We start from the raw sequence: 26,602 nt of genomic DNA on the forward strand, positions 1-26,602 counted from the left end.
TTTCTGTCCCTCTCTTACCAATTTCTCCATTACCCCTTCCCCATTTCTCGTCTTTGCACCCTGACTTTTTTTCTACTTTGTTCCTCTTTCCCCCTTTCTCTGCCACTAAATCCTATTTCTCACTAGTCTCCTCTCCTTTTCCTTCAGGCTATGTTACAATTTTGAAAACACATACCACTATCCCTGAATATTACATGGAAGCACATTTAGAATTTGGACTAGTGTGCCTCTGCAGTGTCGGTGACCTGGCCAACAAGCATTAGAAATGCAATAGGTCTCGGATCTATTTGAGTTAGAGGAAATGGCATTGTAAATGGCAATGTCTTTTCGCCATGTGTTATGGAGTGTATGTATGTAGTGTGTAATGGAATTATGTGGTTTGGATTGGAATTGGAGCAATGGTAGCATGCTGAGCTTTAGATGATTATGTTTAAAAGTAAAGTTTGCAATACTGCTATTGGTACAATAGTTAATTGTGGATTCGTTAACAATTGATGTGTGTAGTGATGGCTGTTGGTGTGCACTGACGGGTGGTGGTGTGTGCCTGGTGAAAGCGTGCACTGACGGCTGGTGGTGTGTGTATGCCTGGTGAAAAGCTGATTATCCTGCATACTCACATACTGATTACCCTGCATATTGAAACACTGCTCACCCTGCACACTCACACACTGCTGGCCCTGGACACCTAAGTACTGCTCACCCTGCATACTCACACACTGCTCACCCTGCACACTCACACACTGCTGGCCCTGGACACCCACATACTGCTCACCCTGCATACTCACATACTGATCACCCTGCATACTCAAACACTGCTCACCCTGCATACGCACACTCTGCTCACCCTGCACACTCACACACTGCTGGCCCTGGACATCCACATACTGCTCATCTTGCATAGTCACACACTGCTTAGCCTGCACACTCACATACTGCTGGCCCTGGACACCCACATACTGATCACCCTGCATACTCACATACTGATCACCCTGCATACTCACACACTGCTCACCCTGCATACTCACACACTGCTCACCCTGCACACTCACACACTGCATGCTTCTGAACTGCTGGAACCAGTGCGCCTGTACTGTGTGTTCTGTGCTTCTGTACTGCTGGAACCAGTGCTCCTGTACTGTGGGTTCTGTGTTCCTGCACTGCTGGGACCAGTGTTCCTGTACTGCTAGGACCAGTGCTCCTGTACTGCTGGGACCAGTGTTCCAGTACTGTGGGTTCCATGCTTCTGTACTGCGGGGACCAGTGTTCCTGTACTGCTGGGACCAGTGATCATGTACTGTGGGTTCTGTGCTTCTGTACTGCTAAGACCAGTGTTCTTGTACTGCTGGGACCAGTGTTCCTGTACTGCTGATACCAGTGCTCCTGTAATGCTGGGACCAGTGCTCCTGTACTGTGATTTACGTGCTTCTGTACTGCTAGGACCAATGTTCCTGTACTGCTGGGACCAATGCTCCTGTACTGCTGGAACCAGTGGTCATGTACTGCTGGAACCAGTGCTCCTGTACTGTTCCATGCTTCTGTGCTGCTGGGACCAGTGTTCCTGTACTGCTGGGACCAGTGTTCCTGCACTCACTCTGCACTCACTCTGCACTCACTCTGCACTCACTCTGCACTCACTCTGCACTCACACTCTGCACTCACACTCTGCACTCACACTCGGCACTCACACTCTGCACACTCACTCTGCACTCACAATCTGCACTCACACTCTGCACTCACACTCTGCACTCACTCTGCACTCACTCTGCACTCACTCTCACTCTGCACTCACACTCACTCTGCACTCACACTCACTCTGCACTCCCTCTCTGCACCTCACACTCACTCTGCACTCTCTCTGCACTCTCTCTGCAATCACTCTGCACTCACTCTGCACTCTCTCTGCACTCACTCTGCAAACACTCTGCACTCACTCTGCACTCTCTCTGCACTCTCTCTGCACTCTCTCTGCAATCACTCTGCAATCACTCTGCACTCACTCTGCACTCACTCTGCACTCACTCTGCACTCACTCTCACTCTGCACTCACACTCACTCTGCACTCACTCTGCACTCCCTCCCTCTGCACTCACACTCACTCTGCACTCACACTCACTCTGCACTCACTCACTCTGCACTCACTCTGCACTCACTCACTCTGCACTCACGCTCACTCTGCACTCACTCTGCTCACTCACACTCTGCACTCACAATGCCATTACCTCTAACTCAAATAAATCGGAGACCTATTGCACTCTGCACTCACTCACACTCTGCACTCACTCACACTCTGCACTCACTCACACTCTGCACTCACTCACACTCTGCACTAAAAAGTGCATTTCTTTAACAAATTGAAGCTGTGACATTAACATGTCACATTATATCAATGCACTGGGAAGTACTTATTTATCGGACTGTTTTTAAACATGAACAATTAGTGAAATCAGAAACAAGACAGTTGTCGTATAAACCTGAACGTTGCCCAGAGTATCACAGAGCAGCATTGCAGCGTATTCACCTCAGGACGGATTCTGAACACTTGCTCCAGACATCGGAGCACCTTCTATCCTTCTCAACTCAACATCAGGAGCAGGAACACCGGAGGGGAGGGGCTGCGGCGTCTTGAGGAAAAAGCAAAACCGAAGAGTGTCAGGAGGCAGCGCGGTCTGTCTGTCTGTCAGCATCACCCGAAGAGACAAACACATAAAATAGCGAGAACCACACAAGGGGCAGGAAACCACAGCAGCCCGAGGTGCCTGGAAGGGGCGGGTCTGCAGTGCACACAAAGCGCATGATGACGTGTCATGCCCAAACTGTCTTTAAGGGGTGTGGCGTAACTGCCAGAGCAGCCGACTGTGGAGCTGGGGGGTCCAGGTTCGAGGTTCGGCATCGGCTGAACTCCTGTGGTTCTGTAAATCATTACATCTCACAGCGCCTGGAGACCCGCACGAGTCTTTAGCACTATACAAATCCGACAAATCCGAGTATTATGATTCTATTGCACACCGTGGCTTTCTGAATAAAGAGTCAGCAGTAAATGTCAAGTTTCTGAGTGGTCGCCAGTGACTGCTGTGGGTATTTTGGTGTTGTAGCGTGCATGTGGTCACGCGAGCTTGAGAGTGGTATGTGCGTGGTCATTTATGCTTGGCAGTAGCATGCACTTTTTGCAGTTAGCTAGGCAGTTAGCTAGGCAGTTAGCTAGTCAGTTAGCAGGCAGCTAGCATTGGTGGCAGCATAGGTGATGAGACAACAGGGAGGGGAGGTGCGAAGTTGGTGGATTTATTTATGCTATTTTATATAGCGCGGACTTTACCCGAAGGTGACAGAGCGCTCGACAAAAGCAACAGAGCTGATATAAGAGAACATTACAAGTGAACAAATTACAGAAGCAAAAGTTACAATACCTGAGGCAATAGTGACAATTGTGAGTGTACAACGTACAAGAAGTAGCAAAGACAGTGGGAAGGTTCATTCTGTGAGGGTCAGAATGTCAGACTGAAGTCAAGCTTTGACCGGGAGGCGGCATGCGCACAACACACACAGCAGAGAAAAAGAGCTTCGTAGAGCAGACAGCAAACAATGGTGCACGCGCGCCCAGCATCTATCTTCAATTACCGCGAGCCATGACAGCTGGTAATTGAAGAAATATGGCCTTCTGCTGCTCGTGTCCGCACGGGATATGCACGAGGCAGAGCAACTCTACCGCCTGTGGCCTATTGCGTGCTGTCTTCTAAAAAGACAGGCATGCAAGGCCCAATTGCCATGCAGCTGCCATAAATAACGAGCAAAAATCACGAGCTTCTCTGGAATTCGTAGGTTAGATTTTCAAAGCACTCAGAAAAGGACTCTTAAGCCACGCCCACTTTGTGGGACATAGGCCGAGCCCTAAAAAGGACATGAAAAAGCTGAAATTGGATCATAAACCCAAAGCTGTTCAAATCAGGGGCCCCGGAAATAAGTTTGGCCCTGGCACGCAAAATCCTTAAGATGTCCCCGCATTTGTTAAAGTTTTCATGTTAATCACAGCACCCATCATGAACTGCAATTAACACGTAAACCTTAACAAATGCACACAATCACCCCGCAGCCCAACCCTATTAAGAAAAGAAATGCAGCAACATAGCTGCCAAAGTTTCAAATTGCTATGTGGGATGTTTTCATAATTTCACTGTAATTATTAGTGCCATTTGAACAGGGCTGGCTTTAGTGCAGGTGGCGCCTGCAATGACAATGTTTGTTGTCGCCCCAATGACCACCTCAGCCATGGATACTCTCATTACCAACCTTTAACAGTGACCCTCAAGTCTCCAATACCCCTCTCTCTTTCATATTTATTTTGTTTAATAGCGCCACTCATACCAGTGTAAGGTGTTAAGCACTTTACATCGCATGCACATTACACAGAGACACTGAATCATAGTGTGTAAATCAATGTATAGGAAATGTTACATCAGACAGAGGAATAAAATTTCTCTTCTTAACCAAGCTGGGCAGCTAGGGTTTTAAGCAAACGTTTGTAGTGATATTTGGCGCTGCACACACACGTGGTGTGGTTCCTGGCGCACATAGCCATGGCTGAAGCGCATAGAGACCCTACACTGCCGCACACAGAGGAAACAAATTAGAGGGAACATTGCTTGGTGACATTTGTAAAGTTTTCATTTGTGGCCCTCTGTCCTTCCACAACAGCAGTGTTGAGCTCCTTCATGCAATCCCTGATTTTGCCAATGTTTATTGCCAATGTTCCAAGTTGGGCCTAAATTATTCGCATGTTTTTGCATTGTGGGCACTGTCCATAAGCATTTGTCACTGAAGCCCACCCCAGACAGCAGACCCATCGTCTCCTGCAGCTGCCATGAGTGTCCTTGCCCTTGGCCTGCGAAAGTGGATGGTTCTGTGCCATGTTGGTACCTCTGGTCTTGTTGTGGGTGTTTGGCCAGCCTGTGATGTTAGAGTTGGCTCCCCTGCTCACTTTCTAAATTTGGCAGTGGTTGCACTTTGGACCCGCGTCTAGTGGGTGCAGGTATCGGTAATGCTGGTGGCACTTCGGTATCCTCTTCTGAATGTGCCTCATTATCCTGTGTGTCATGGACATCACCGTCAGTCTCCTGCGCAGCTGCATCTGTGATGTTAAACAGTGCAAGTTCAGCATTTTGTTGTGGACATATATGTCATATTGCGCATGGCATTGTTTAATAGTTATTTAGTTACACACAAAGTCTATTTAATCACTTGCTTGTTGCACTAATTCTGTTTTAATCCCTCCTTGCCTTTCAATTTGTATTCGCTGTATGCTGATACCATAATGCATTTGGGTGTGGCAAGTAAAATATGGACTGGAGTCAGATTTGCTACACTAAGCATGATCTGCATTTAGGGGATGTAACAATTCTTAGACCTGGCACCATTTGCGTGGGTCTCCCTTCCATTTTTGCTGTTGCCTCATGTATTTTTGCTGGTTTTAGATGCTTTGGGCACTGTGCCACTGCTGTCCAGTGCCACAGTGCAAGTGCTCCCTATTATAAATTGATGTTTTAATCAGTGGTTCCAAGTTTGGCTTTTTGGTTTACTTGTCAGACCCTAGTACAGTGCCCTGAGTGTGCCCAGGACTTGTAAAAACCAAATGCTGCTGGTGGTCTTGTAGCACTGGTTGTGCCACCCACAGAAGCAGCCTTGTTAAATGTGTCTTAGGTTTGCCATTACAGAGCCTGTGTGCAGTCTGGTACTGTCACACTGACCTGGCAAGTGCACCCTCTTTCCAGTCCCTAAACCTTCCCTTCTCTTCATATCAGTCACCCCTTTGATAGGCCCATGGCAGGGTGCATTGTAACTATAAGGTAGGATATGCCCTGGTGTGTGTGACATGTCCTAATAGTGAATTACAGCCATTTTCGTTTTTTCACTATTGCAAGCTACCTGTTCTCCATAGGCCAGAATGGGCTGTTAGAATTATTACATGTTATAATCCTAACTGACTCAGAGAACATGGTAGACATTCGAGTTTAGTATGCCTAGACTCAGAATGATAAAATACATCTTTTAGTGAAGTTGGTTTTAACATTCTGTGTTTGCAAATACCACTTTCAGAAAGTAGGTATTTGCTTGCCTAACCTTTCAAGCCTGCCTCTGCTAGGTTGTGTATTCCTTGTCTGGAGTTTGTGAGTGACAGGGCTGGGGGACTCCAAGAGACAGGATGAGTCAGTCGAGTGGTGAATAGAGAGATCTGCATCTAGATGGGAGGGAGGAGTTGCCCCTGAACCTTAAATAGGGCTGTGCATGCCTTCCACAATGCTGGCTCTACCTCCTGGGGGACGGCTGTTGTCTCTGCCCTGCACACTGAAAGAAGAGAAGGAGTCCTGTCAACAAAGTGCTCCAGGGCTGTACTTGCCGTCCACAATGCTGGCTCCACCTCCTGTGGGGCCGTCTGATGTTTCTGCCCTGCTCTGTGAAAGGAAAGGAGAAGTCTGGTAAACAGAGTGCTTCAGAACTGGTTCGGACTGGGCAAAGGCCCCTCTCCCCTGAGAGAACAAAGGATTTGGGGGTATAAATATTGGGACCCTGATCCCATGAAATTAGAACACTTTTGGACAAACAAGAAGAAACCTCTGCTGAGGAGAGGAACCTAAAGAAATTGAGGAGAGACTATTCCTAAGCTGAAGTGCTGCTTAGGGGATTGGCCTGCAGTGGTTGCCTTACTGCCAAAAATAGGAGAAAGGAACTCTGTGTACTCTGCTTTCAACTTGTGAAGGATCTCCAAGGGCTTGGAAAAGAGCTTGCCTCCTGCTGAAGTCTCAGGGACAACAGACGTCAACTCCCAGGTCCCCATAGTTCTTTGGAAGTGCCTGCTGCTGTTTTGGGCCTTCTGAAGAACTGCGTATCCCAAGGACCTGGAAGCGCGACGCAATGAAGAGGAAGCGTGTCGCCATCGCTGCGGTTGCCGTCGAACTTCTGAACAAGCATGTCGCCGCTGCAGTTGTCGCACTGCACTGCATCGAGAGAAGCGTCTTGCAATGAAGAGGAAGCACGTTGCCATCGTTGCTGCCTGCCGTCGCACTTCTGAACAAGGGTGTCGCCGCTGGAGTTGTCGCACTGCACCACATCGTGAGAAGAGTCTCGCAACGAGGAAGAAGTGTGTCGCCGTCGCTGTTGCTGCTGTTGCACTTCTGAACAAGGGTGTCGCCGCTGGAACTGTCGCATTGCACCGCATCAAGGAAAGCGCCCCGCATCCCCGAGAAGCACGCCGCCATTGGAGCTGCTGCCATCGCATTTCTGAACAAGGATGTCGCTGCTGTAGTTGTCGCGTTGTGCGGAAGCTTCACGCAAACGTGGAAGAAGAGTGTCGCAGCTGAAGCTGTTGCCGTCGCACTTCTGAACAAGGGTGTCGCCGCTGCAGTCCACGCATCGAACCGACAACTTCTCGCATCCCCAGAGAAGCGTGCCGCATCTGGAAGATCTTCACGTCTTTATTTCTTTGCACCCGAACTTTGCCGCATTTCCCTCGCTGCGACATTGCTTGTTGTGGAAGTGCAACGCATCGTAAGGTACATTGATGCAAAGTATTGCATCTTAAGAACTGAACTGAACTAAACAAAAACTACCATCTTAAAGTAAAAGTATTGTGTATTTTTGTCATTTATGGTCTTGTGGTAAATCTATATAAAGTATACTTATTTTTTATATAAAACCTTGTGTGGTGTCCATCTGTAGTGTTGTCACAGGGTTACTGTATGTGGTCACAAATGCTTTTCACGCTGCCTCTGAGATAAGCCTGTCAGCTCGTGCCAAGCTACCAAGGGGGTGAGCAGGGGTTATTTAGGAGTGTAATCCCCTTATCCTGACTAGAGGCAAGGGTCCCTATTTGTCACAAGTACCTACCTGTGCCAACTAGAGACCCCCAAATCTAACAACAATGAATGATTATATGCATTGATCTTACCTTGTGAGGTACTGGCCTGTTCAGCGGTGTCAATCAGTGTAACGCTAACAAATGCTTCCGCTGCAGTGTTGACTCCATCATGTCCTCCAGGGCTGTATTGGTATGTTCCGTTGATGGTCCCCCTCCTGTTTGGTTTGCATCTGTAAGCCTTGTAGCCACCCTTTCCTTAGCACAGCTACGCAGGTCTACCAGCACTTACGCAGGTCAGATATGGAGCGCTGTGTAACCCCCACTGCATTGATCTTGGATTGGATCCCAAGCCATATCTTTCTTTTCACTGACTCTGAGACCAGCGGTGACTGCTTGCCAAACAGTTTTTCATGGCTCTGGACAACTTCCTCAATGAGGACTTCAAGTTCTTTATCGCTGAATATCAGCTTCCTCTTGTGCCCTTCTGCTTTCTTGTCACCTGTTCCAGAAGCCATGCTGGTGTTCTTGCACAGGTTCCGCTCTCAATAAAGTTTACTTCTGCTCAGCTCCAACAGTCTGCCTCCTCTTCTGCCTCTCTCAGTGAACATGTAAACAAAGACAATGGTTCTGTTGGGTGTATGCACTATTTCTGTTAAGAGGAACTATTACTTTGAGCATTATTATGCACACTTCATAAATGCTATCTGCAAAGAGACAATGGAACACATAGCAAGCAACACACACATCAATTAGCGAGTATTCTGGTATTTTAGTTAAGAATTCAAGACGGATCTTCATCAGTACAAGTGTGGGGGAGGATGGGATGACAGCCCTAAGCAAATCACTTGTGATTAGAGGGTAATCAAGGTTCAACCGACCAGTTGGAACAATCCTGAGGAATCATTAAGTCAGACGGGTTAGAGCCGGTCATGGGAATCCATTCAAATTACCGCAGTCAGCCGATATCTTGCTGCTGGTGTGTGCGATCTTTAGAAATGCACTGATTGCTTCAATGTGCTCAGCCGCTTTAAGTGCGGGATGCAGAGCCAGGCAAGCGTCCTGGGGCCATCTCGACTTCTTAACTATGTTATGTTTGGGTTGAAATGTCGATGCTCTTATATGGTCCAGATGTATCAAGTCTCTGGGTGCAAATGAGTGATTAATTTGTACAAGCTCCAGAGTCATTGTATCTGTTGTATTATTCTGACCATAAAAACAAACAGGAGAGGGGAGGTAGAGTAGTTCAGAAGGATTCGTACTCCACAGACTGATATGTATAAACACAAGGAATCCTCCTTGAAATGACAGGGAAGTGTTCACCACAGTGGTATGGGAGCACTTAGTGTTTCTTAAAATACCCCTCACACACCAAAAGGCCCCTTGGTGTCATGCTTCATCATAGGGTTCTTCGCACCCCTCTAACGGGATGCGGCGTGCTGCGACCTACGACTACGCGGGAGCACTTTTAGTTTTTTACTATATGCGGTGCATGTGAGTGAGTATGTTATTTATGTGAGTGGTGGGATTTTAGTGAAGTGATTAAAAAGTACCTGGCTCGTGGGTGTAGTAAAAAAACTTTTATTCATGGCCCCGGGCTGGCACTATTAAAAGAAGTGAAGTGCAAGGTGTGTATTGTCGTGATTATGGACAACACCTCATGTGTGCGTCGACATGTCTCGGAGGCAAAGCTCCTTCTTCAGGACAGGGGCACAACTTCCCCACCATACTCACGTTTCACTAATGGGTACAGATGTATTAATGTTATTAACAAAAGTGAAGAGAAAACTATAAATATGTGTAGGTAAAATGCAGGCTATTATGTGCCTACAGCGGTTCGGCTCAAGTAAATGCAATTTGCATGACCTGAGAAAAGAAAAAAAGGAAAATTATGGTCTCCCTTATCCAGGGTAGCTCAGACAGGTGCAGTCACCTGGAACAAACCATCCAGCTTATTCAGTCCTGTGGAAAAAAGACAATTACAAGACATATACCATAGATAACATAAAACACACTCTTTAAAAAAAAGTTTTTCAGAGGTTTGTATCATACTTAAGTAATAGTGCTTGCTTGCTTCATGAGCATTCAAAACGTCTGGGGGTAATTGCTATTGTGCAATCTAGATTGAAAAATATATAGGTTTCAGGGTGGTGTATTACTTACTTGGGCTGTCTCAGTGATCATGCTGTAACACACCATACTCACAAACACGGGAAAAGTTCTCCTCGGTCTTGCCCCACACGCTGCTCCGCTGGACTGAGGTTTGAGCCCAGGGCGTGTGGTATTTATACCACGAGTGAATTGGTAATTGCTTGTTAAGAAATGCGTCCGAGCGGATGTCAAGTTGTGCCCATGTTTGGGTAATCCGGTGTTCATTGAGCGCCCCTGAGCTAATTGAATGAATACCGAGCCTTCTAAGGTCTGTCCGGTGGGGAAACGCGTCTGTCGGCCAGCGTTCCAGTTTCGCGCATGCGCGTTTGTTGCTAACCGCACTGCGCTTGCGCGGAAAGGAGACGGGCTTTTTCCGCGCATGTGAGGGGAAAACAGTCGGTGTTGTGGACTCTGCAGGCTACGTAATGCAAGCCTGTTAGCGCTGTTAAAGTGAAAAAAGATCAGTTTAAAGTAAGGAGTAAGGCATCATGAATGGGAGCGATTATGTGCTAGGAGAAATTATGTTGAAAAGGCCTGTTACCCATTAGAATCAGTACAGATTGCATCTTAGATTAAAGATGTTCTTGATGCACAAGGGGTTTTCTTCACAGTGTAGGGAAAACGTCTTGCTCCGAGCTAGACCTCTTGCGATAGTGTGGCACTCCTGGCTAGTGCACAGTGATGAACCAAATGTTGGATACACAGGGGGGACGCCCATAGACCATAGGAGGACCCAGCCCTAATATAAACTTGTGCAGAGCGCGAGCTTTTATGCTAACACCCTGGTATGTGCATAAGAGAAAGAATGCATAAATCTGTTACAGCAGACCGGGTTGCGGCAGGGATGAGCTTGGTATGGGTGGGTAACTCTAGGTGATGGCAAAGAACATACCTTATCCATTGCAAGGATGTCGACAGGGGGTCTGATTTAATTAGACAGTTGTCCCCAAGGTACATCATCATTCAGTCCCTCGTTGTGTGTACCCAAACGGAACACCCATCTCTGTTCCTTCTGAAAAAGGCCTGTTTCCGATGGCAATTGCTCGATCACAGTCCACTTCAAATCGTTTACGCAGTGTTGAGCATTCAGGTAGTGTGTTGCCATCTTTGTTGTGCTTTTTTTACAACGGACATTACTTTTATGCTCGTTCATACGTGTCTTGACCGCCCTAGTGGTCATCCCCACATATTCAAGGCCGCACGGGCAGGTGATCAAGTAGACCACGTTTTTGCTATTGCAGTTCGTCATTCTTCGCTGCTCCCAGGTTGTGCCATTCCTGAACGTAAGTCTGGTGCTTTTTTTGCATCAGGTGGCAACTGCTGCAGTTCCCACAAGGGAAGTGACCTTGGATACCTAGAGAGGGTTGTCTCGACTCTTGGACTATTTTGGGACGTGTATGAACCAGAATGTCTTTCAAATTTCTTCCACGGCGATGTGCAAACATTGGTTTCTCCAGTTCTAAAGCACCACAGGTTAGAATCCCCCAGTGCTTATTAACTATTTTCGAGACCTCATTGGACATGGTATTATATGTCGTGACACAGATTGGTCGTTTGACTGCCGATACTGCTTGCTGTCTATCCTCAAGTAGTGCCTCTCTGTTATTATTCTTAGCCCTCTTCATGGCTTTGTTGATTATCCATACAGGGTACTGTCTCAATTGCAGTTTCTCTTTGAGATCAGAAGCCTAAGTTCTGAATTCTGCCACATCCGTGCAATTCCGTCTCAAACGGAGAAATTGACCATATGGCAAATTCTCCCTCAGGTGTCGGGGGTGGAAGCTGTCGAACCTTAAGAGACAGTCCCTCGCCGTTGGCTTAAAGTGTATTGTCGTTTTTAGCCTTCCACCCTCCGCATAGATATTTAGGTCCAGAAAAACCAGTGACTGGTTAGACACTGAATGTGTGAATTTAAGATAGGCGTTCTGGTTGTTTAACCAAATCATAAACTCGTTCACAGACTCTAGATCGCCTTCCCAGATGACCAGCACGTCATCTATATATCTTTTCCAGATTTTTATGTTTTGTCTGTAGGGGTTCTGGGTATGAAGAATTGTGTTTGCTTCCAAGTGGTACACATATAGTCCTGCTAAACTGGGAGCAAAAGTACTGCCCATACTTGTGCCATGGCTTTGCAAGTAGATGGTTGATTTGTACTGGAAATATTTTTTTGAAGTGCCAGGGAGATGCACTCCAGAACTAGGCCACGAGGTGTTTGGTATTGCCATGGTGTTGTGAAAAGTACCTCTTCAATAATTGAGAGTGTCTCATCGTGTGGCAGGCTAGTGTATAGACTTTCTACATCAAGACCCAACAGTAGTTGGGTTGTGGGATTGAAAGTTATATCTTGAAGCAGTTGGAGGACTGATTTAGTGTCCTTCAGATAGGTGTCAGTTGATTGTACCAAAGGGCGTAAGAATGCATCCGCAAATTTAGATAAGGGCTCCAAAATCGAGCCGATACCCGAAACTATGGGTCGTCCGGGTGGATTGGTAGTGTTCTTGTGGATTTTGGGGATGCAATAGAAATAAGGGATACGTGGTGCGCTCTGTGCCAGGAATTCTGCTTCTTTTTTACTTAGCCAGTCATGCACCAGGCCCTCTTCTATCATACCTCCTATTCTGATACGGAGGGTCTCTGTGGGATCTTCCTGTAGAATGGTATAGTTCCTTCTGTCTGCCAAAAGTCTCATGCATTCTGTGTCATATGCTTCCTCAGTTTGCAAGACTATGGCACCGCATTTGTCTGCGGGCTTGATTATTATATCATTATTGTCAGCCAGTTCTTTTATGGCTTGTTGTTCCAGTCTACTGGTATTGTGGAAAGTGTTAGTGTTGGACGGGTTTAGTTTATTCATTCAATTAGCTCAGGGGCGCTCAATGAACACCGGATTAACCAAACATGGGCTCGACTTGACATCCGCTCGGATGCATTTCTTAATGAGCAATTACCAATTCACTCGTGGTATAAATACCACACGCTCTGGGCTCAAACCTCAGTCCAGCGGAGCAGCGTGTGGGGCAAGACCGAGGAGAACTTTTCCCGTGTTTGTGAGTATGGTGTGTTACAGCATGATCACTGAGACAGCCCAAGTAAATAATACACCACTCTGAAACCTATATGTTTTTCCATCTAGATTGCACAATAGCAATTACCCCCCAGACGTTTTGAATGCTCATGAAGCAAGCAAGCACTATTACTTAAGTATGATACAAACCTCTGAAAAACTTTTTTTTAAAGAGTGTGTTTTATGTTATCTATGGTATATGTCTTGTAAGTTTCTTTTTTCCACAGGGCTGAATAAGCTGGATGGTTTGTTCCAGGCGACTGCACCTGTCTGAGCTACCCTGGATAAGGGAGACCATAATTTTCCTTTTTTTCTTTTCTCAGGTCATGCAAATTGCATTTACTTGAGCCGAACCGCTGTAGGCACATAATAGCCTGTATTTTACCTACACATATTTATAGTTTTCTCTTCACTTTTGTTAATAACATTAATACATCCGTACCCATTAGTGAAACGTGAGTAAGGTGGGGAAGTTGTGCCCCTGTCCTGAAGAAGGAGCTTTGCCTCCGAAACATGTCGACGCACACATGAGGTGTTGTCCATAATCACGACAATACACACCTTGCACTTCACTTCTTTTAATAGTGCCAGCCCGGGGCCATGAATAAAAGTTTTTTCTACTACACCCACGAGCCAGGTACTTTTTAATCACTTCACTAAAATCCCACCACTCACATAAATAACATACTCACTCACATGCACCACATATAGTAAAAAACTAAAAGTGCTCCCGCGTAGTCGTAGGTCGCAGCACGCCGCATACCGTTAGAGGGGTGCGAAGACCCCTATGATGAAGCATGACACCAAGGGGCCTTTTGGTGTGTGAGGGGTATTTGAAGAAACACTAAGTGCTCCCATACCACTGTGGGGAACACTTCCCTGTCATTTTAAGGAGGATTCCTTGTGTTTATACGTATTATTCTGACCGCCATCATTGCCTTTTCCTTGTATATACTATATTTGTAATCACCTTGTACATATTATATGCACTATGTCTACCCACTGAGCACAGATGTCACTTTAGTACACATCACTTTAGAATTCATCTTGTGTTGACAGCCTTGTTTACAAAGTTGCGAGTATGTATAAATGCATTAATTTATATTAAAATACCAGACTACTCGCTAATTGGTGTCTGTGTTGCTTGCTAAGTGTTCCATTGCCTCTTTGCAGATAGCATTTATGAAGTGTGCATAATAATACCCAAAGTAATAGTTCCTTCTAAAAGAAATAGTACATACACTGACAGAACCATTGTCTTTGTTTATATATCCACACCCAGGTTCTGAGGGACACAGGGTCACCCCATTGTTGTTTAAAATCTCTCAGTGAACAGGTGTGAGCAATCCCAGCATTTCTTCCGGGTAGTGATGTCATCAAGCTACATCGATGTGGAACAATCGCTATTTGTGATTCGGTATTAGCAGATTCGCTTTTTGTGATTCTGTAATACGCAATCGCTATTTGAGATTGCGAATTTTACCGAATCGCTCAAAAATTCCTAAAGAGCGATTACTTAAAAATCGCTATTTAGAATTGTATTTTTTAGGAAGGAGTTATACTATATCACTACTTCACATACTACAAAGGTAAAGGCCACACAGTTTTACCTACATACAGCCACCAACAGATCTGTTACATATGATGTGTAGATGAAAATAATTCACAATGCAGCTTGAAGGGGCAAAATTGTGCGCCTACATATGAAAGTGCCACATTACACTGGTTTATCCAACAACAACTGTACTTGAGTGGGATGTTTCTGATGACAAGGAGCTGATCTAGATCTTTCTTTTTTTAAATTTCCAAATCAACAAATGCTAATTGAGGAAAGTGAAAGGTCTTGTTTGCTGGTGCTATGTGTATTGTGCCCGGGCTCGCAGCTACTGCTTTTCCAACACAAAAATTGTGCACGGTGTGGAAAGATGCATCCGCAGTTTGTCATCTGCTCAAATATTTACATCCTGTCTTTGGCACTTAGCAGCTGAAAGAACTCTGTTTACACTGAAATCGAACAATAGCAAAAGTTATGTATAAATAGATGCATGAAGGCCCATCAATGCTGGCACCAAGTTTAAAATGCAACACAATGAAAATACATAAATGATTATCACGTTTGTTTATAAATAGGTATGATTAATGATATATGGATAACATTTGTAAAATTACACTCATTTTGTGAATACATTCCAGTGATCCTGCAAATATCTCTGCAAGAGTATAACTCGCCAAGAAAAGTCACAGGAGCTACCAGGTTGACTAGAAAATGTCTCTCTGCATGACGTGTTCTAATTAAACCAATCTCCTGCAGGTTATAAAACAGGCAAACGTTTGGATCAAGCAAAATAACGAAAACTTGCACTTTTACTGGTAGTCCTTCAATGTTTATGGTATGTTTACTACTCACTCTCTACTACTCTCTACTACTCACTCTCTAATACTCACTCTCTACTACTCTCCATTCTCGATTCACTCTCCACTACTCTCTACTACTCACTCTCTACTACTCACTCTACTACTCACTCTCTACTACTCTCTACTACTCACTCCACTACTCTCTACTACTCTCTACTATTCACTCTCTACTACTCACTCTACTACTCTCAGCTACTCACTCTCTACTAATCTCTACTACTCACTCTCTACTACTCTCTACTACTCTACTCTCTACTCACTATGTACTAATCTCTACTACTCACTCTACTACTCACTCTCTACTACTCACTCTCTACTACTCACTATCTACTACTCTCTACTACTCTCTATTCTATACTCACTCTCTACTACTCACACTCTACTACTCACTCTCTACTACTCACTCTACTACTCACTCTCTACTACTCTCTACTACTCACTCTACTACTGTCTACTACTCACTCTCTACTACTCACTCTACTACTCTCTACTACTCATTCTCTACTACTCTCTACTACTCACTCTCTACTACTATCTACTCTCTACTCACTCTCTACTACTCTCTACTAACTCTCTACTACTCACTCTACTACTCACTCTACTACTCACTCTCTACTATTCACTCTCTACTACTAATATCCACTACTCACTCTCTACTACTCTCTACCACTCTTTATACTCTACTACTCTCTACTACTCACTCTCTACTACTCACTCTCTATTACTCACTCTACTACTCACTTTACTACTCACTCTCTACTACTCATTCCCTATTACTCACTCTACTTCTCTTTACTACTATTTACTCTCTACTCACTTTCTGCTACTCTCTACTACTCACTCTCTACTACTCACTCTCTATTACTCACTCCACTACTCACTCTACTACTCACACTCTACTACTCACTCTACTACTCTCTACTACTCACTCTCTACTACTCACTCTCTACTCTCTACTACTCACTCTCTACTACTCACTCTCCACGCTCTACCTCTCTACTTCTCTCTCTTCTACCCTCTACTCTCTACCTCTCCACCTCTCCACCTCTCCACCTCTCCACCTCTACCTCACTCTACCTCTCTCTACCTATCTCTACCTCTCTACGCGCACACATGTGCAAATATATATGTATATATATATCCATATATATATATGCATTTATATATATGTATGTGTATATATTACCTACTGGCGGTCGCCAGTAGGTATATATAGTTAGGATTTTTTCTCTATGGGTTTTTTGAAAATTCTATGTCTAATAACTTTGGCGTTTGTGGACGGAATTGGCTGAAATTTTCAGGAAAATGGCACATTTTGTTTCTGAGCAGCCCCTGGAAATTTGGGGGGAGTTGGTCCAGGGGGGGCCGAGAAAAAAGGGGGGTCCCAAAACGTGTTTTTAACATTGAGTTTTCCATAGGGCGGTTAGCCTCACTTTTAGCCCGAACGGCTGAATGGATTTGCACGAAACTTGGCAAAATTGTAGGGACTGGTAGCCCGATGTGCCTTTTGTAGGTCTTAATATATGTGCTGCAGTGGATTTTGAGAAATTAACGGTCAAAAAAAGATATATATCTGTAAGCGCGGACCAGGCAGCGCCCCGGTACGCGTACTTTTCGTGTAACGGAACTTCGCGTAGCGAAGCTGATTGGCTCTCCGGTGTCTGTCAACATTCTAAACAGTCCGGAGCGGCCGCCATCTTGTCTCTCGGTAGGATCGAGAGACAAGAGGAGGCCAAAACAAAGGGGGAAATAACTATAAGGGGGCATAGTAGATCCTCGCTGACCCCCTAGGTTTAATGTGGAGGTTTTAAAGAGGTCCCGCGGGGCAAAAAAAAAATAAATTTTTTTTTTGTTTTTTTTCGTGGTTAGCGCCCGGTACGCGAACCGGAAAGCGTTCTGGGGAGCGTACTACAATGAAAAATGAATGATAGACTTTTCAAATGCTGTATGTTAATTGATTGTTGGTTTTGTTGATTATTTTTTTTTTTTTTTTTTTTTTTTAAGCATTTTTTATTGTGTTTCATAATTTATTAAACTTTCTAACATTTCATTGTCAGAAATTTCATTATTATCATGGAATATACATTGTAGTCTATGAGGTTGTAAAATGTCCTCATTTGCAATGAGGTTATCTACTGCTTGTACACATTGCAGTAGTTCTTGGTCCCAAGTTTCATCCATAAATTCAATCTCATTTGGATCAATGATTTCTGTGTTGGACTCTGGAAGGACAATTTCAAATGAAATTTTTTGTTCACTTTCCATTTTCCCTGAAATTTGCATAAAAAAAATATATATTAGTAGAGGTAGGGCACTGTTGGGATTAATTTTAGATAGGCAGTTTTTAACAGTGAATTTATCTTTGGGCAGTGTATAGTATCAGAGTGGAAGTAGGAATATAAAAAAGTGTATCTAAATTTATAAGTACTACAGAGGGATAGTATATAACTAACAGAAAAAGTTTGCCATATTAACTTAAAGTGCACAATATACTTCAGTTTTAAAAATAACAACTTACCTTTAAAAAGAAGTTGAAGTTATTAATGAAAATCCTATTGAAATGTACACCAGGAAGTAGTAGTCAAAATGGCTGTGTTTCCTTGTCTTCCTTTATATATATTCGGGTACATAACCAATCAAATGTCAGGTAAAAAAAGTAGAAAATGAAAGTAACATTTTAATTGGTTGTCAATTCCAACACTTCAGATGTGTTTTGTGAAGTAATTTACCTCACGGTATTTAGAGAGGTCTACAGGCTAAATGGCTAAATGGAATTCCAATCAAATTTGTGAAAATGGTAGGGATTGGTATGTAGTATGAGCTAATCTATATTTGGTGAAATTGTCTCAAGTGGCTTTTGTGTGAACTACTTTCCCACCTTTTTTGATGGTGCGCTTCCCAGGAAGCGACCCGGTACGCGAACCGGTGAGCGCCCTGGTACGCGAACCTTAAGCGTAACGGGAGTCCACCATTTTGTGTTTCGGTCGAATTATGATACAAGATGGAGGGCAAATAATGTTCAGAATAGGTAGAAGGGGGCACGGTAGACTTATCTTGACCCCCTAGGTTTTGTGAGGGTGGCTGAGGAGGCCCATATGTGCGAAAAAAAAACATTTTTTTAAAAAATTTCGCGAGGTTAGCTCCCGGTACGCGTACCGGGTAGCGCCCCAGGGAGTGTACTTTGTTGAAAATTAGTGAAAAAAGTTAGAGTAAAATAATAATTGTGAGTGATTAGATGTAGGGTAGCTCTGAGAAGAGCTTTTGGGTTTATGGTACATTTAGGTACTTATAAGTAGGTACCAATGCACATTCTTAAATTCAGAGTGAAAATTCTGTTGCCCTCATCTGAGAAGTGAACTCCATCTCCTCTGTAGATATCTTGCATGTAGTAACGCAAGTTATTGTTGTACAGGGAGCCCATTCCATGGTCTCTCATGTAAGCTGAAACAGATTTGTTTACATGCTTCCTCGACTTCTCAATTTGTGGACAAAATTGGTTTGACCACCTCCATTTCTGTCTTTGGCATATATTTGAATATACCAAGGCAGTCTGAGGAAAAAGTGCCATCAATTGCTCAAAGGTGTCCTTTAAAAGCATTTCCAGACCTACACCAGTCAAAGTGCCCAAGTCATTACCTCCACAGTGCACAATTAACAGGTCAGGTTTGGGCAAATGCATAAAGGTTTTCACCAATGGTATCAATTGGTGACATTTTAATCCTCTGTGGCCAAACCACTTAATTTCCACATCTTGTAAATTGAGGTTAGGTAAATTCCTGCTTTCAACGTACCTTTGAGCCCAGTGAATATAACTATGACCAACAATCCAGACAGAAAACATGGTGAGAGAAGGTTCTCCTGCAGTCAGATGAAGTGTGGCAATGAAATGGCAGTTGAAAAAATGAGAGTTTGAAATGAAAAAAACTATGGAGTTTCTGTGTTCATGAAGCAGTAACAGTGAATGGTGGATTTTGATTGATGAAAACAGAAAGTTAGGGTGTACAGATGTGTTGTTTGAGAGATGTATTTTGAGTGGTCAATAAAAAATCATTAAATGAAAGAAAGCACTGGATATGCAGGTGCACTGAGAGTTCAGAGTTCAATTGCAACATTGTTGTGTGAACTTGCAAACACCAGAGTTTCTCCAAGAGGTGGTTGCTATGGAAAATAGCCAGAAATGGCAGAGGGGGGAAGGGTTTTCATTTGAAAAAAAGTGAGGGAAGAGTTTTGATTGGGTGACATGAGAAATATGTGTGAAGAATTACAGCATTTCTGTGCTTTTGATAGCTGCAGACTCTGGAGTGCATACCTTTTGCTCTGCTGAAGACAAATTGGTGTGTTTCTTAGACTGTTTTCAAACTCAAAGTATTTGCTAAGGTGAGAAAATATTTCTTTATTTTAGATAGAGAATAGTGTGCTTTAAGGAGAAAATTATGATTTATGTGGCGCAAATTGCTTGTAAATATGCTCTCACATGTGCATGGAAAAATTTGATTTTGAATGTTAGTGTTATATAGCCATGTTAAAAGTGACCCAACCATGCTGGAAAGTCAATCAAAAAATGATTTCATGTGTTTTAATGACATTTTAAGTCATTTTCTCATGTGCAGTGTTTAGAAATTATGATTTGAAAATCGTTTTTGTGGAAAAGGAATTGTTTTTAAATTCATGACAAGGATATAATGGTGTATGGTTCTTTATAAGGCAATTGACTGTCCCTGATGTTATTTTTCTCATTTTAATGTAAGACCTTTCTCTGTGGCGCAAATTGCTTGTAAATATGCTCTCACATGTGCATGGAAAATTTAGATTTTGAATGTTTGTGTTAAATAGCCATGTTAAAAGTGACCCAACCATGCTGGGAAGGCAATCAAAAAACGCTTTCATGTGTTTTAATGACATTTTAAGTCATTTTCCCATGTGCAGTGTTTAGAAATTATGATTTGAAAATCGTTTTTGGGGAAAAGGAATTGTTTATAAAATCATGACAAGGACATAATGGTGTATGGTTCTTTATAAGGCAATTGACTGTCCCTGATGTTATTTTTCTCATTTTAGTGTAAGACCTTTCTCTGTGGCGCAAATTGTGTGTAAATATGCTCTCACATGTGCATGGAAAGTTTTAATTTTGAATGTTTGTGTTACATAGCCATGTTAAAAGTGACCCAACCATGCAGGAAAGCCAATCAAAAAACGCTTTCATGTGTTTCAATGACATTTCAAGTCATTTTCTCATGTGCAGTGTTTAGAAATTATGATTTGAAAATCGTTTTTGGGAAAAAGGAATTGTTTTTAAATTCATGAGAAGGACATAATGGTGTATGGTTCTTTATAAGGCAATTGACTGTCCCTGATGTTATTTTTCCCATTTTAATGTAAGACCTTTCTCTGTGGCGCAAATTGCTTGTAAATATGCTCCCACCTGTGCATGGAAAATTTTGATTTTGAATGTTTGTGTTACATAGCCATGTTAAAAGTGACCCTACCATGCAGGAAAGCCAATCAAAAAACGCTTTTATGTGTCTTAAGGACAATTTAAGTAATTTTCCCATGTGTAGTGTTTTGAAGTTATGATTTGAAAATCGTTGTTGAGGTAAAGGAATGTTGTTAAAATTTATGTGCGCCATATGCCCCCAAATTTCTTTTTTAGGGTTGCAGCAGGGTGTTCTTGAGACACCCCTGCACCTTTGGAATAAATTCCTAATTTGTGATGAGCAAATTGTTAATCGCAAATTGCACCTTCATTTATATGAGCCTCCTAGCTCATGGAAATGAATGGGTAATTTGCAATTAGCAATTTTCTCATCGCAAATTTGGAATGGTAAAGAATCGCTATTTATTCCTTAAAATTCGCTTTTTTGGAAATGCAAAATAGTTATATGATACATATGGCGGTTGATGTCTAACAAGATAAGAAGCTTAGGGATACATTTATGATGACTGGCGCAATGAAGTAGAAATCACTTACTTCATTGGTAGGCCTTTACATGAATTATCTCCTCTGTATTCTTCATCAAGCATAACTTTAATCTGCAATCCTGAGTAGGCCTCACCTTAAACAAACCTCTGGATAGGCCACATCCTATTGTCATCCTGAATTAATCATTTAAAATGCTAGGGACAGATTTATGATAGGTGTATACCTCTTTTGTGCCACTTAGAAAACATTGTCCATGGGGAAATGACTTAAAATGTCCTTAAGACACATGAATGTGTTATTTTAAAACGTTTGCAATTTTTTTGGGTCACTTTCAACATGGCTATGTGACTGAAACAGTCAAAATCTAAATTTGCAATGCACAGGTGGGAGCATATTTACAAGGAATGTGCTTCATGGGGAAAGGTCTTATAATGTAATATGGGAAAAATGACATTAGAGACACTGAAATGCCTTATAGAGAAGCATACACCATTATGTCCTTGTCATAAATTTGCAAACCATTACTTTTCCCCAAAAACGATTTTCATATTATATTTTGAAAACACTGCACATGTGGAAATTACTTAAAATGTCAATAATTCAAAATTTGTGATTCCTTAAATGCAATGTATCAAAAAAAAAATATGTAAAAAATGATAATAAGGATTTGGAAACTACCACCAACTTCTAGTTTGTGGTAATTTGCGAATTCTTTTCAAAAAGCATTTTTTTCAAAAAAAAAAAAGGTCCCATATGACGCCCATACATGCCATTAGGGCATGTAGGTGTGCCATGTGCTCTCAAATTTCTTTTTCAGGGGTGCAGCAGGGTGTTCTTGAGATACCCCTGCACGCTTGAAAAAAATCCTATTTTGTGATGAGCTAATTGCTAATCACAAATTGCAACCTTAATTCCTATGAGCCTCCTAGCCCATGGAAATGAATGGGTAATTTGCAATTAGCAATTTGCTCATTGCAAATTAGGAATAGTAAAGAATTGCTATTTATTCCTTAAAATTTGCTATTTAGGAAATGGAAAATAGTTTGATGGTACATATGGTGGTTCATCTGTAACAAGATAAGAAGCTTAAGGATACATTTATGATGACTGGTGCAATAAAGTGCACATTACTTACTTCATTGGTAGTCCTTTATATGTATTATCTCCTCTGTATTCTTCATCAAGCGTAACTTTGATCTGCAATCCTGAGTAGGCCTCACCTTAAACAAACCTCTGGATAGGACACACTTTATTGTCATCCTGGATTAATCATTTAAAATGCTAGGGATAGATTTATGATAGGTGTATGCCTTTTTTCTGCCACTGTGCGTCACTTTTATGATGCAGCGGTGGTGCAAAATATTTGCTATGAGGTGCCAACATTAAAAATTGATGCATTTAGGCAGATATGTCATGGTGTAAAAAAAAAACGTACCACATAAAACCCAATCAGCAGTAATGCAAAAGATGCACCATGTCGCAAGACAGGCCTCACTTGGGGCCATATGTATCAAGCTAATTAGCATTTGCAAAGATCAAAATTCTATGAATTTCGGCCTTTGCGAATGTTAATTAGACAAATGGTATGTATCAAACAACTTTGATGCAAAATAAGGAGTAGCAAAATTTGCTATTCCTTATTTTGCGATTGCACTGAAGCATTTGTAAATTTTGTGACTACTTAAATGCAATGTATCAAACAAAAACTATGTAAAAAATGACATTAAGGATTTGGAAACTATTGTGGTAAATTAGTGGTAATTTGTGAATTCTTTTCAAAAAGCTTTTTTTCAAAAAAACAAAAGGTGCCATATGACGCCAACACATGCTCTTAGGGCATGTATGTGTGCCATATGCCCCCAAATTTGTTTTTCAGGGGTGCAGCAGGTGTTCTTGAGACACCCCTGCACCCTTGGAAAAATTCCTACTTTGTGATGAGCAAATTGCTAATCGCAAATTAAACCTTCATTCATATTAGCCTCCTAGGCCATGGAAATGAATGGGTAACTTGCAATTAGCAATTTGCTCATCACAAATTAGGAATGGTAAAGAATCGCTATTTATTCCTTAAAATTCGCTATTTAGAAAATGTAAAATATTTTGATGATACATATGGCAGTTCATCTGTAACAAGATAAGAAGCTTAGGGATAGATTTATGATGACTGGCGCATCACCAGGGATGTGACAGTCATCCTGCGCCACTGTTCCGCCACCCATGTTGTGCTGCATTTACAATGTGGCGCAGCATGGGGCAAAAACGGCACAGATGCGTGACGCATCTGTGCCGTAAAGGTGGTGCATTGCTGGAGTTGTATCGCAAGTGCGATGCAGCTCCAGCAAGGCTCAGGGGTGCCCCATCTGCACAATGCTGCGTCAAGACCTATGCCAGCTTCAATCAGGCGCAGGGTTTTGACGCAGCTTTCTCCTATCTGATTGTAAATGCGGCACACCATGGGTGGTAAAGCAGTGGTGCACATTAACTGGTGCATGCCTGGGGATGTGCCATTTAATATAAATCTGCACTTTAACATTTGAGTATGTGCAGGGGACACAGAGTCGTTGAGGCTTATCCAAGGTTAAGAAGAGATGAGTCCTGTTCAGTGAAAAATTAGACATAGGCTTCACCTGCTCAGCATTGCTGGACATGGCTAAATAATAGCTGCAAAATGTTAATCTTGTTAAACAATTTTACTATTATAATCTCTGAGATTTGTTTCTTACTCTGCAACATCTCATTGTTGTTATCTTTCTTTAAAGATAAAGACAACATCAACATGAGCGACAATCAGCAATCAGTTAATTTTGACCTCATCATTGAACTCGTAATTGAAACATCAGTGGATGTTGATCCCTTGGATGATTTAAATCCTGAGGATGAAGAAGAGCGTGATGAGGATGCAGATTTGTCCGAATTATATGATATAGGATGGGAAGCTGACCTGCTTGAGCCTTTGGAATTATAAACATTTATTTTTAAAATTTATAATCAATAAAAAGTAAAAAGGTAAACCGTTTAATTTAAAAATAAAGACACCTTCAAAAACAGGTTATGTGTAGTGTCTTCAATAAAATATTAAAATATGCTCATAAAATTAGATCAGATTCACATATAAAATAGCATAGGTAACATAAATATAAATGTCATTTCTTTTCTGGTATTTCTGTATTGTAAAAATGGCAATGACTAAAAAATCTTCAAATTAAAATGTCAAGTAGTGTGTTATGTTTTTGATCACTATTACTGATTTACTGTTTGATAATAATGTTTATTAACATTTTTTATTATATTTTTCCTCAGATTCAACTGCAGATCATTTCAAGATTTTAATATGCCTACAACACAAAGACAGATAAAGGCTGCAAAACGTCAAAGACAGCAGGAGAAAAAAAAAATGCAGCAGTCCTCTAACAAAAAGATTTCTCAAGCCACGAAGAAAGCACCGGGTAAGAGCTCTAAATATTTCATAAGAAATATTTGTAATAAAAAAAATATTACTACAGAAAATGTTTCAGTCCATAACACGAGGAGTAAATCAAATGGAAAGAAAAGGACAATGGAAAATGTTACTGCTAGAGCAAGAGATAAATCTGTGCATGATAGTAGAAGGAAACAACAGTTTAGGGAGATTCGTAAACGAATGTTCCGCAACAGGATAATTGGCAATTTGTTAAAAAATATTAAGAAAGGTCAACAGAAACTAGTTTTTTATAAGAGAAAAAAAAAAGTTGAGAAAGTTATTGATCAGGCATTTGAAATTAAACGTAAGTTATTTATTTTGATAATCAATAGAATTAGGAAGCTAAACAAGGCAATTTTTGATTTCAAAAGAAATAGTAGATGGAAGAGAATAGTTAATCGTAGTAATTTTTGTGAAGTTTTTTCTGGAGAATGGATGCATAGTTCAAGCTGTGAGGCATTTTTTAATGAAGAGAGTTATTTCCAGGATATTGATTTGGTGCATGCAGTTGACATCAGTGGTCGTGCTTATGAAGTGAAAGATGGTTGTCCAGTTGAAAAAGAAAAACTTGTGACAACAGAGGCAGAAGAGTTGTTAGGTAATGAGGTTTTAGGAAGACGTGCTAAGGGTCCTGTGTACACCTGGAAGTGTAGTAGTATTTGCAGTGTGCGACAGGATTCCATCAATTTGCTTTGTGATTTTGTACGGTCATTTAACAAAAAAAGTTTGAAGCAGAAAATGAGGTTGTTGCAAGAATTAGATCCTTGCAGAGTAAGAGAAGTGACAGGTTTGCATGGTCATTCACTGGCTTGTCTTTCCAGGAGAGTATGCCAGAGTGTTTTTCATCATTTCAGGATGCTAGCAGTGCATCATAACAAAGTGAGGAAATTAGTTAGAATGTTGTATTATGCTAAGAGTCCAGCAATTATGCTGAAACAATTATGCGCTGCTCTTTTGCATGGTTCTGAAATAGATGTGAAGAATATATGTGAAGAAATTGAGTTTTGTTACTTTGGAAGTAAAGAGGAGAATGTTGAAATTGAGCAAGAAGTAGAGGGTCATTTGGAAGATAGTGTACATGTTTCCAGTACAGATAATTTCCAGAGGGAAATTGCGACGTTTGACATGAAATCAAGTGAGAGGCCTAATTTCACTTGTGTGTGTTGTAGACGCACTTATTATAAGAATCAGACTAAGTTAGTGGATTTATATGCAAAAAGTGAAAGGGAAAATAATAGTGAATGGAAGGATTTTGCAACATACTTGATGGTAGAAAATTGTTTTGATTTGGGATTGGATCAACGTGTGTGTACTTATTGTTGTAACAAATTAAAACAAAACCAGATGCCTGCTAGAGCAGTTCATAATAATCTGGAATTGGTTGAGATTCCTTCTGAATTGAAGGACTTAAATACTTATGAATCTATTTTGATTCAAAGTATCCATCCCTTTCAGGCTATTGTAAGAATGGAGCCAAAGACAGGGAAATTGCCTCCATCAGATTTACAGAGAGGATTAAAGGGAAGAGTTGTTTATTTGCCTCTAGATTTGAAGAAAAACATTAACACAATTGGAGTAGAAAAAGTGGAAGAGGAACCTCTGGTTATCTTAGTTAATGGGGTTCCGACAAAGAATAAGAAAATATGGCAAGATTTAGTAGATGTTAGGAAAGTTAAAAAGGCAACATTGTATTTGAAAAAAAATAATAAATACTATAAGAATGTATATGTTGCAGAAGAGGAAGTA

This window comes from Lissotriton helveticus, chromosome 6, assembly GCF_964261635.1.
Source record: "Lissotriton helveticus chromosome 6, aLisHel1.1, whole genome shotgun sequence".
Taxonomy (NCBI): domain Eukaryota; kingdom Metazoa; phylum Chordata; class Amphibia; order Caudata; family Salamandridae; genus Lissotriton; species Lissotriton helveticus.